The sequence below is a fragment of the Alligator mississippiensis genome, chromosome 11, assembly GCF_030867095.1.
Source record: "Alligator mississippiensis isolate rAllMis1 chromosome 11, rAllMis1, whole genome shotgun sequence".
NCBI lineage: Eukaryota > Metazoa > Chordata > Crocodylia > Alligatoridae > Alligator > Alligator mississippiensis.
The window spans coordinates 26,448,069-26,460,571 of record NC_081834.1 but is presented as its reverse complement, the minus strand read 5'-3'; the positions used below and the strand labels follow the sequence as shown (position 1 = coordinate 26,460,571).

Sequence of the window (12,503 nt, the reverse complement as noted above, 5' to 3'; positions counted from 1 at the left end):
ACTATACTTGCAAAGACTTTGGGGAACCTATGATACAAGTGTCCCTCTCCCATAAGAACAGTGCATTTTAGGGACTCCTGGTACTCTGCTGCTCTATGCCCCATCCCTTCATATCTGTAGCACACCTGGAGGGGACAATGTTCAGACGGGTGCCCCACCTTTGCTCATTTGCTGCACCATTCTGGTTGCCCATGGCACATTATAAAATCCTGGCATACCTCAATCTGGATCACTAACAGGAGGTGCAGCACCCCACATAGGCTCTACTCATGGGCTTGTAACGCTACTCGTGCCCTCCAAGGCCATATTTGTCTCTTACTTTCTGTACTGACATTACCCTTTGGACATACTTTTCCATCCATCTTTCTGTGTCTTCATTCATACTATGGTCTATTATTACTCCTAGGTCCCTTTCAGTCATGGTGCTTGTCAGTTTGGTGCCACCAAGCCTCTAAGTATGTTGGGGATTGTTCATCCCCAGATGGAGCACTTTCCACTTCAATATTGAGCTTTATCTGGTTCCGACCCACTCGGCTTGCCAGTCTGTCTAGACCTGCTTGTATCTGCAGCCCATTTTCAAATGTGACCATGCTCCCCCATAACATGGTGACGTCCGTGAACTCGGCCAGTAAGCTCTTCACCCCCACATCCAAACCACTGATAAAGATGTTGAAAAGCACCAGTCCAAGCACGGACCCCTGAGGGACACTGGCCACTTCACCAGAATGACACTGATCCATTCATTAGAACTCTCTGGGTCCTACCCACCAAACTGTCAAGCAGTTAAGCCCACAATCTACCAGTCTTCCTGTGAGAACATCATGGGATACCAGATCGAAGGCCTTTTGGAAGTCTAGTTATACAATGTCAACCTCTTCTCTCTTCTCCAGGTGGCAAGCTACCTGGTCGTAGAAGGAGATGAAATTTGTAAGACAAGACCTGCCCGTGATGGTGGCAGTTGTTCAGAATCCTAACTTCTGCAAGCATATTGCATAAAGACTCCTTGATGAATTTTTCCATAATTTTCCCTGGGATAGAAGTTAGGCTAACTGGCTCATAGTTGCCCAGGTCCTCTCTCCTCCCCTTCTTGAAGATGGGCACAACATTGGCCCTCTTCCAGTCTTCAGGGACCTCTACCCAGCACCACACGTTTTGGAAGAGTTTCGCCACAGATCCCATGATGACTTTGGCCAGTTCCTTCAGCACTCTCGAATGAAGTTCATCTGGTCCTGCTGACTTATAAATGTCTAACTTTTCTAACTGATCATGCACCAGCTCAACATCAACAGTAAGAAGGCAGTCATTCCCACCATGCCCATTCTGAACCTTATCTAGTATGATTTTCCCCTTAGCCCAGTGAAATACCAAAGCAAAGTAGTACATTTTGACTTGCTTTTCATTCCCATAGCTGAACTGTGCTTTTCTGCCCCATTTCCAATTTTTCCTGCTTCTTCACCAGCCTTAGATGACTGGCAAAAACAGAGATACCATATTTCCAATTTCAAAAAAAGAGAACACGGGGGGGAGGGGGGAGTTAGGGTTAGGGCTCCCAACAGCCAATTGGCTTCCCCACAGCCCCAAGCAAAAGCAGAGGCAAAGCAAAAACCCAGAGATCTGCTTGTAATTTAAAAAGCCCACCAAGACAGAGGACAAGCGACCAAAAAAGAAGACATGTCCGGAAAAACCTAAATGTATAGTAACCCTAGCAAACATCACCAAACAGTTCACCCAGAATCTCTCCATCAGCCCCTCTCAGCCTGGCACATATGATTAGTGTGGCCCTACTCTCTATAAGTTAAGATAGATCAGGATGCCCTGTACCTCACCTGCATATAAGTCCTAGGATCCTCCAGAAGCTTATGACAAGAATACCTGGTTCCAGTCATGAGTGAGGGCTAATTAGTACATGGCTCCTTTGTAGCAGGTATCTGGAGTACACAAACATACTGAGCAGTGCTGAGCTGTGAGGTCCCCATGGCTTAAAATGCTGGCAACTCTAGTGGGGCCCAACCCAATGAACTATATGATAAAGCATGGGCCTTTGGTTTTGAACCAATATTATGCATAGTTTGTACTATATAAGTTAGGGATGTAAATATCATTTACATGTTTAAACTCACCCAATGATATTAAACAGTTAATTGATAACCTACGTGTGTATGTGCCCTCCACACTGACCCATGTGCACCTGGGGCAGGTACCTCCTGCTCCTCCCACATCCCCCTGTAGAACTTCCCATGAAGTGGAGCCAGGCACCCCCTTGACCTTTCCCTGCCCAGTGGAAGCAGCAGCATTTTCCCACACCTTTCCCAGCTGTAGCCCAGGTAGTGACCAGCACCCCATACTCACTTTTTCTCCTGTCTGCACTGCTCTCCACACAGGTTGGTGGGGAGCCTTCCCCACATCACTCCAGCCTACCTGCCATCTGTGCTATACTGCTGCCCCACCTCCCACTCCCAAGATAAGCCTCCTGCAGCCCCATCCCACTCCCCACTGGGACCCTGAAGCCATGCATTGCAGCCCCAGGCCCAAAACCCCACGCGCTACTCAGCTGGGCAGCAGCCCCAGCCCCGCCAAACCCCTTCCCTCCATTCTCCTCCCCCCCCACTCAACTTATCTGCAGGAGCTGCTCTCCAGGCTGCCTGGTGGCCATGTGCATGTGTGAGCGGGCACATGCACATGGCACCCCCTACCTGACCACCCTCCTCCCACTCCCTGCCAGCCTGGAATTCTGTCAGCCTGCAGAGAGCTCTTTGCAAAACAGCAAAAATCAGCAGGTTTTTCTGGCAAGATGAGAAATTCATGGTTTCATGTGGCAAAGGGGAAAATCCATGGTTTCTCCATTCTTCCATGGGAAATGGAAAACCCAGATCCCTGGTCATAAAACTGAACACAGCACACCAAAAAGTTTCAAACTGGATTTCTGCTGTCAACAGCTACTAATTACTGCTTCCATTTTCATGACATTACTGCAAGCTGTAAATTCAAGTATGATGGTATTTCAACAGAAGATGTGCTAAGAGTGTTATAATAAATGCTTTTTATATTTAAGAAGAAAAATGTATAAATGTGTTTTCACTCATCTTTTACTAATTTTTTGTTAATAAATATTCAGAACCCAGCCCTGAGATTACTCTCAAACTATAATGTTTGTCCTGTTGAGATCTTTAATTTTTCTCAAAAGGGCATCAAAATGACAAATATTTCTTTCTATACCCTATACTTCTCATATCTTCTTTAAAAATTCCCTAAGAAACTTTTTGGGAGGAGAAGGGGAAATGGACGGGCATGGGACCCCTCTAAATTTTCACTAATTAGACATGCAAACGCAGATTATAGGATTATGTAACTGCTATTACTTTTAGGTTATTTGTTGAAATCCAGGGGAGCATAGACTCATTGACTCCAGCAGAGCAATAGGACATGTTTTATGGCCAAACAAGGACTGATGCATCAGGCTTATAGTCTGGGATCTGCCCACAGAACCTCTGGATCCTGCCTGCAGACTTGGGATTTCACTGGCATTCAGTAGTAGAGGGCACCTCCTCCAGGCACTCTCCCTATGCTATAGTGAGGAAAAGTGCTGGCTGAGAACACTTTTCCTTTTCAGCCAGGAATACAACTGGCAGCAGCAGCAGGGTCCTAGTACCCACCCTCCCTGGCCCAAGGTGGGTCACTCTGGCCCACAACTAGAAAAGGTTGTCCATCAATGCTACAGGTGGCTGGAACTGGTTTCTGCAGAAAGTAGAGTGTAATTCAAAATACTGCAACATAATGTACTTTTATTAACATTTACAAGACAGTTAATGGATTCATTAACATTTTTATCTCTGAAAACAGAAGTGTAGCTCTGGTGTAGCAAATACTGTTTCTTTAAAGAGCAGATAGGCTTCCAAAGCAGCAAAGCAATGCAGTGTAGAGCAGCAAAGCTGATGCATGTGAACCAGAAAGATAGTAAAAATATTAGTTATTTGTTTGACATTCTATAAGTTAGGCATGCAATTTGTGGGTCTTCGACACTTCTAAAGTCTAACACTAATCTATTTAACAAAAGTTTCAACTGCCTCCACACGTGGAAACATAATGACCATGAATCAATACAGTAGCTCTTTCAATTGAGCTAAAACAGTTTACTATAAACATTTAGAATGCAAAGAAAATGACCTAAAAGGGGGAAGTACTCAGTATTACTTCTAGGACTGGTCTACATTGGAAGAAACCATTTCTTACACATTAAGTTACTCTCTCTAAAGAGCATATCCATCAGTCCCAACTATAAGATCTCATTCTTGATAACAAACAAAGGCAATATAAAAGTTGCACATCTGAGGATGTCTAAGCATAGGCTGTAACCCAGATCTTCAAAAAACAGAAAAAATGTCCCAAAGCAGAATGAAACTCCAATTAGTTTCTACATAACACATGCTGTACAGTCAGCATTTTATTTTATCAATTAATACAAAGGTAGTTTATTTTCTTTAAAAGGAGAGATGGTTAGGCATTTCCAATGAAGATAAACTCACTTGAAATGTCCTCTCCATTACTGCAGGGTAACCTCAAGTCAAGGCTAACAGACTAACACCGAGTCACTAGCATAGACAGAAGCAAAAGAAACATAAGAAAATGCTCTGGCCACCTGCTTAGCTTAATGTTTACTGCAGGCAGAAGACAAAAATTCTTGTCCCAGTAAAGGAAATGGGAGTCTTGAGATTAGATTTTATCCTCAAGGGGAAAAGAAAGGCAACATGGTTTCAAGGGGCAATCTACCTTTAGAGTTCCCAAACTGTAATATTACCATACTGTCTTACACTTAAGCTAAAACAGTATTTTGTACTGGAGTATTGCCCCTTGATTAATCTGCCTGGGATGCTGATTACCTGCTGAGCCAGTCAGCTTTCCTGTTTTGTGGTTCCTTGGCATGAATAGCTTTTATTGATAGTAAAAGATGATTTGTCCAATGCAAGAACTCTGATACAACACAATTGAAACAGCAGCTCTTTGTTCCTCCCTGTTTGTTGATATAGGAGACAAATGTTAACTAGTCTGACATCAACAGACCACACTGTTAAATAGCTGAACTATTTCCAGAACAAGGATACCTGAAACAGTATGGTCTTCCACCCTCCAAAGTTTCCGTTACTATTTGTTTCCTCCCTCACCCCCACCATCACTTTCATTTGGTCAACATATACAACTTCCCAACCTCTTGCAAGGGGATATGACCATATCTCTTCATATTAAAGTGCAAACCTGGAATAATATTCTACAGTGGAGCAGAGGAGTAAAATGACTCCATTTTTCAGTCCTGATTAAATTTTGAAGACTAATTATGACGATTTAAGTATCCATTAGGCAGAAATATTTAGTTTACATGACTTCAATCTGAAGTAATGTTGTCCACTAACCTCAATTATAACTCATTTAACATAGGTTTTTCTATTCCAAAATGTAAATTGTCAATGGGAAAATGAAGAAACAAAATCTATAAGTTTCTTTCTAGTTTTCAATTAAGATATTTCCCCCAAAACCTTTCCCTATTGTAATATTCCACATCTTTAAAACTTATACGGCTTACCAGCTTAGAAAAATATCTTCCTCAACTGGAAAAAATAATTAAACACAAAATTATTTTCCTCTTTTTTTTTTTAAATAGATTACAACTTTCCCTTTGTCCTCCCACTACTCTGCCACTTAATGCCCAGCAGTAAATTTTGATTGGCTAAAGTATCTCTACAAAAATCATATCTCAAATATAACACTCTTACTGTTTCTAGCTCTCTTCTCTAGAAGAGTAAAAACATGTTAAATTAAGTGAAAGAGTGTCTAATGCACCTTCAGGCTGTCCATATTTCAGAGGCAAATTCCCCTAAACAAAAAGCAGGAATGGAATTTACACTGGTGCAAACTAACTTTAAGATGTCCTCCTTCTGTAACTAGAAAAGATACTATCTTACAATTAGGGCACATAAGCATGTTACAATTAAGAAAGTGCATTTTTCAAGCAAATAAAAAAAGCTGTACTATGAATATATAGAGAAATATGCTCCAATGAACTGCTGTTAAAGCAGTTTTCTAGGTTATAACCCGAAAACGCTGAAAACCAATAAAATCCAGTATAAGTCCTTACTGTGCTGAAAAGTGTGCTTACCTGTTAATTTTTCCCTTCAATTGTACTATACCAGTCAAACCTGTCTCCCTCCTTCTGCACCAAGCCAATCACTAGTTTGCCTTGTCCACTGTCAGCAAGCATTTATGAAAAAGATACTTTAAAAAAACCAAAATAAAAAACCCCACAACTTCCCATGACATTTTAAATTGCATCCCCTTTTCTCAGGAGACATGAAAGAAAACTGATCACATTCCTACAACACTTTTTTCTTACCAGCTTTCCACAAAACCAAGAAGGGCTCATACCTAGGATAATAAATCAAAGGTTTAAGAGCCAATGGCTTTTATATCCAATTTAAGCCAAGAAATAAAGTTACAAATAGCTAAATTAAAATGGTAGTAAGCAACAAAAAAAGGACATGAAACAGCTCATTCTTTGGAACTGCATTAAGGTAATCTCCAATAATAGATCCAGTACAATATACCAATAGAAAGTAACAAGCTTTGAATATATGCAAATAGGTTTTTACCATTCTTCTCAAATGGAGACGTTTACTGTTGACCCCAGAACTTACTGTTGGTGCAGCAATATCAACTAAAATTGACACAACAATGTGGGATGGTATATGAAATTTAGTGGCTTATGAGAAGACAACATTGGTTCAACTTTTACCCCTCTGTTTTTTTGGTGAAGAACATTCCAGTGTGCAATCCTTAAATTTGTACAGGCCTTGACACATCAGGAAAAAAGTAAAGGAGAAAGTTGCCTATGTCTGGATTATATACATTATAACAAGTAATTTAAAGAAAAGGATCAAATTCACCCAAGGTTAAGCTAGAAATCAGTACCAGTAACTAAAAAATTCTTAATTGCCTAAAAGTACCTGCTATCATCACTACTGAAGCATTTGTTAATTTGTTAGAGTAAATTTTCAGAAAGTGCACTGAGTTCAAGAAAATTGTTAAAATTAAGCTATGAAGTGTAAAGAGTTTGTTGCCCCTTTATCAGTTATCTTTTCACTGAATCAAAATTTGTAAGATAAAACAATATAAAAATGCTTATTGTAATTTTGTAAGGAGTACATATTAATGCAGGGTATGCAGCAAAATAGTTCCCTTTATACTAATTCTTCTGGCTTATCATATGATAATTCAATAGTGATAGAAAAAGTATAAAAGAACAGAGTCCTCAAGCAACAGGACTTCATGCACAGTAAGGTAATTTTGACTGAAATAAATCTGCTCTCCCCATACAATCTGAATGACTATTCTGAGTTATGGGACATTTTCCTTTACAAAAAAAAATACAAACCAAAAACAATTACTTTTCCTTTTGTAAAGAAAGTGATGCCTTTTGTATTTTTAAACTCTAGCTGTTGCCAAAGCAAGCCAATTTACATGCAACGCCTGTCAAACAGCAAATTCACATTTGGATTTTGCTGGCTTTAGACCCTGCATTCTGTTCTCCTCTTTGTGCCATTGTTCTTTTTAGGTTTGGCAACAACCCTAAATCTTTGTTTAACTTAGTTCTTTACTTTTTCATACTTCAATGCTGCATGAACATTTTAAAATTGCATAAAACCCTTGTGTATGTCTAGTTGTCCAGAAAAAAAATCCCATATTGATGAAGGATTATTAACTTTTAACAAATTAATATAAAATCAGTGCAGAACACAGAACTACCTCCTACCTTTGTATTCTGTTTCAGTTACAGAAATAACCAAAATAAATAATCCATTAAGACACTTTGATTAGAAATCCACTGTTACAAACTTCTTTTCCAGCAAAAGGATATTATTAACTTTTAATACACAAGCAGCTGAAAGCATTTTGTAGGCAACAACTTGTATTCCAGGGTAAATGGACTGGGTGTCAAACAGCTTTCTACAGCCCAGTTCATCATCTTGGAAGCAATGCCAGCATCAGTTCTAAAGAAAAATACTTTCTTCCTCTCCTGGACTGGAGGTAGCAGTATAAGGATTCACTTATAGAAGAGACAAGACTAAATCAGAACAAAGGCTACATATAATATTTGCAATATATGCCCCTATGTACTAAAAGAGCCAATTCCTTGGGAGGGTGGGGGGTGGAAACAGTTTCACCTTCTACCTATAGGGAAATTATGAGAGAAAATAGTTGTATACCACAAAATCATGTTATAACCTCAACAATGCTTCAAGATTGAACAAACACAGACTAATCTGCAACACAACATATTTGATGGCAATATAGGTGTTTAAATCATCATACCCTTACATATCCATTCCATAGATGCATAAAGATTTCACTCATGGATCCAAATCAAGTCACTTCTCAAAAAGTAAAATTTATTTTAGAAAGTAACGTAAAATCTAATGAATCAGACAGTGAGGAAAAAATGTTAATGCAATGCAGAGAGTATGAGTAAAAAGATGACTTCAAAAGGTTAAGAGTAAAAAGGGCAGTAACCCTATTGCATTGCACAGGGTATAAAACATCTTAAACATATAGAAAGAGTGCAGACAAGCAATGCTTGGCAAAAACTGTTGCAGCAGGAACTGTAAAAAAAAATTAGAAGACAAAGTGCTAGCTTAGTTCACTGTTTTTGTTTGTTTTGTAACAAAAATAATCATAAATTATTTCTCTATCTACAATTTCAGATTTGTGACCCAAGTATGAAAGTTGCTGCTTTGTAAATAAAATCCTAAGAAGTTTTTGTTTTGTTTTGAAAAAGTCACTGTTATGCAGATAATTCAGCTAACATTTCTGATCAGGCCTAGCCTTTCAACTGACATAAAGAATTAAAATATTATTGTGTTTAATTTTCAAATGTGCTTAAAATTTGAAGTGATTATCAGTACAAAATAATGATGGGGAGGGAGGGGGAAAACAAATCACACATTACTTATCATGCAATAAAAATATTATATTTGAAGGAAAACAACATTTTTCTCTACTTTCTCATGATAAACTAGGAGTACAAACAGAAAGAACACTTGTAGAAACTGCCTAAGATTTATGAGGCCACATTCTACTCCATGTACAGTAGGGTACACCAGGAGTAACTCCATTAACTTCCATAAGGTGAAGTATCCTGGGTTTGTATTTCAAGTATCAATATAGTCTAGTCTGACTTCTATTTATTTGGCTGTTAGGTTTTTCCTTCCTTTCCCTGGTTTTACTGTGCTTTTTTCATTCCTTAGGTTATCAACTTTTCATCTTAAACCAGGGCTGTCCAATTTCCAAGCAGCCAACAACTTCCACATGCTTCACAGGCCAGACCAGGGCAAGCCACAGACCCCCCAGGCTGTGCACCTCATGAAAATCCCCACTGCTGTACATATGCACCTGCACAGGCACCCTCCTCCATACATGCTGATGCACTCCGCAGCCCAACATACCCTCTGCTCCCCACGTTGCACTACCCACCCCTGACATGGGGGCAGGAAACAGCAGCTGAAGGAGGGAAAGTGAACCCAGAACCCTCAGCTGCCATTGCCTCCAGAGCAATATGGGGAGCTCAAGGGGCTGCAATTTAACCCCTTATGGTACTGAATATACTCTTCTTTTAAACTATGCCCACACCCCATAATCTGAAGCAAAGCTTTTAAGAGATCAGTTAAATTCAAGAAATATGCAATCTGTGGCACTATCAGAAAATTACAAATGCCAGATACCAAAAGTAATTTAGAACCTCGACTTGGTCTTTAATATAGTTTTGCCATAAACACTGAAAACAAAAGTCGGAACCAGGAAGGTGTGACACACAAGGATCAGCCATTAAGCTAGGCACTGAGTTATAACACTGTAAGATGTGCTGCCTTATATATTGATAGCAAACTTCAAAGAAATAATATACAAAAAACTCAGTTTATAAAATCTCTTAAATGTTTAGTAATTTCAAAATTAAAGGGTGCATTTTAGTTTAATATACTGTCCGGGCCTTGTGACTGCAAACTTGGGGTACAGCCAGAAAAAAAAAAATGGATTAACATTGTGCAAATGGGCTATTTGGGAACAAACACAAACCAGTTCTTGCTGCTTTCCTCCTCTTCCCCTCATGCTGTCATCTTAATTTGAAAACAGACTCCCTCCATAGGATTAATTTTGGTTGATCTTCAAATACAACGCAAGTAAGTCAAGGTCATCAATGATCTAAAAAGGAGAAAAATAAGCTTCCTCTGGAGGTCAACTACATTTTAAAGTTCATCAGTGAGAAAGTAGCTAGATCTTGGTACTCTAGTGTGCACTCTAAGACACACATACAACTTTACCGAGTAGGCAAAAAATCTCTCTTAGAAATAATCTCTCTTTCACTACAGTACAGTCAGATGGTAAATGAAAAAACATAATAAAACTAACGAAGAGTCTTAACTGACTGCCACCAGTGCAATAAATACTTCCCCCCCCAAAAAAAGAAAGAAAGACACTGAAGTGATTAGTCTTAAAATTTAAAACCAAGCACTCCAATGAGAAGTGCTAAGTAAAATGATTATATAAATGTTATAGTCTACTTTCAAATTTTTACACACTCAGATAAACTAATTTGCATCAATCAAAAGGTAAAAAGATTCTTCAAAGCACAAATAAAGGTCTGCCCAACTGTCTTATGATGAAATTTATACGCCATACTAAACATTTTTCTGGGAAGGCTAGAAAGCGTAGGCACAAAAACAGTATAACAGTAGTTTTAAATGATTAAAACATGACTGCTTGTATTACAACCAAAATCACCTGTTTTAACAAATCCTGAATAAAAAAAACAAATACTACAAAACAGGAATGATTTTTTTTTCATCTTTTTACATGTCACTTCATTGTATTACTTCTCTACAAGCTTCTTTACCTTCTGTTACACAACCAGAGAGCATTGGATTTTCAGTCAGACCTTTCCACAGACTTCAATGGAACAGCAGACTGGAAACCAGCATTACTCTAACAGCTCTCAGTCTCATCTCCTACAGAAAGGGGACCTGGCTGGCTTAGTTTTCAGGTTATTTCAAAACAAAGAAAAAAATTAAAAGAAAGCGTATGAAGCCATAAACGGTAATGAATGTCTAAACACATCTACAGCTGTAGATCTACATTGTAGGACCCCGAGAGCGAGAGTATCTTGGCTACTCCTCTTCACACCAGCGGCTCCCCCATGCCTCCAGCCGGCTGCAAGGCTAGGCCACAGCAGCCAAGAGGAATGCTGGGTCCCACTGGGGAGCCAGCATTTTATTTTTAGTATTTTTTTTTCTTTTTGATTTTACGGTTGCCATGAAATTGTGAGTTAAATGGGTCCCTAAGCATTTGTCTTTGACTACCTGCACACAAACCTCATCTTACCCATTTGCCTCTATTATATCTTTATGGAATGCTATAATTCTCAGTTAGATTAGGAATGTAAATATTGTTTTTAAAAATCTGTTTAACCTCCTCCAGTTATATTAGTTAAAAGGTTAACTGATAGCTCATACCTAGTTTAGTGACCTCCAGCAGGAATGACTCCAGCCCCTTATGTTTTCATTGTGCTCCGGCACTGCATGAGCCCAAATCTGCTGGTAAGGAGCCATGGGCGGGTACAGCTGAGCCACTAGGGGGTGCCGCCCAGATGCAGAGCTGTGGCTTCCTCTCCCCCACCCCCGGCAGGGGCTGGAGCTGTGGATAGTCAGTGCTGCAGACCACTTCTGTACTCAGATCCCACCACCATAGGGAGGGAGGTGCCAGACCACCAGCAAGAGTCAGGAGGAGCCTTCCCACTGCAGTAGCAAAACTCCTGGCCCCACAGTGCATCTGCCTGGCCCCCCAGCAAGGCAACACTCCCTGTGCTTCCCACTGTGCTTGTGCTACTACAGCCCAGACATGGAAGACTCCTGCACACTGCCAGGCCAGGCCCTCCTCAGCTCTCCCTGGAGTGGGGTGCGCTTGTCTCAGTGGGGCAGGCTCTGCTGGGTGTGCTGTGTCCTTCCCCTTCCTGCCCAAGGCACTAGGAACTCGCAGGGCCTAGCCCAGCCCTGAGATGGAACCGAGTACACAGCTGGCTTGGCCCAAGGATGCACCATGGCAGCCAAAGCAGATGGCACCAGGTCTGAAGGGTTGCCACCAACCCCTCGTGCACTGAGCACAGCCCCACAGCATTCCTGAGGGCAGCGATGCAGCAGAGATCCCAAGGGCAGCATTAGAGCTGCAACAGTGGCCTCCTAGGCTGGAGCTGCTGTGCCACTGACCCTCAGAAACACGAGAGGCCAGCGGCCACCTCTCAGACCCAGCACTGCCTACTCCAGTTGCTGCAGTGCCTTTTCGAGCCAAGCCAGCCATGTGCTCAGCTCTCCTTCAGGGCTGGGCCAGGCCCTGCTTAGCCCCTACACCCACAGCCAGGAGAGAGAAGAACGCAGAGTGCCCAGTGGAGGCCATCCCACTGGAACCAGACC

At 40.8% G+C, this 12,503-nt stretch overlaps 1 protein-coding gene across 14 annotated transcripts in view; it reads right to left on the bottom strand.

Annotated features, from left to right (window-relative positions):
- Positions 1-12,503, bottom strand: part of TCF12 (transcription factor 12) — a 314,097-nt gene that overhangs the window by 230,455 nt on the left and 71,139 nt on the right. Inside the window, exon 1 of one of the 14 annotated variants that reach the window (XM_059714724.1) lies at positions 10,117-10,150. The exons of the other annotated variants lie outside the window; for them this stretch is intronic. The gene's annotated coding sequence lies outside the window, so the exon portion shown is untranslated. Of the gene's footprint in view, positions 1-10,116; positions 10,151-12,503 lie in introns of those variants that run through there. 14 annotated transcript variants of the gene reach the window in all.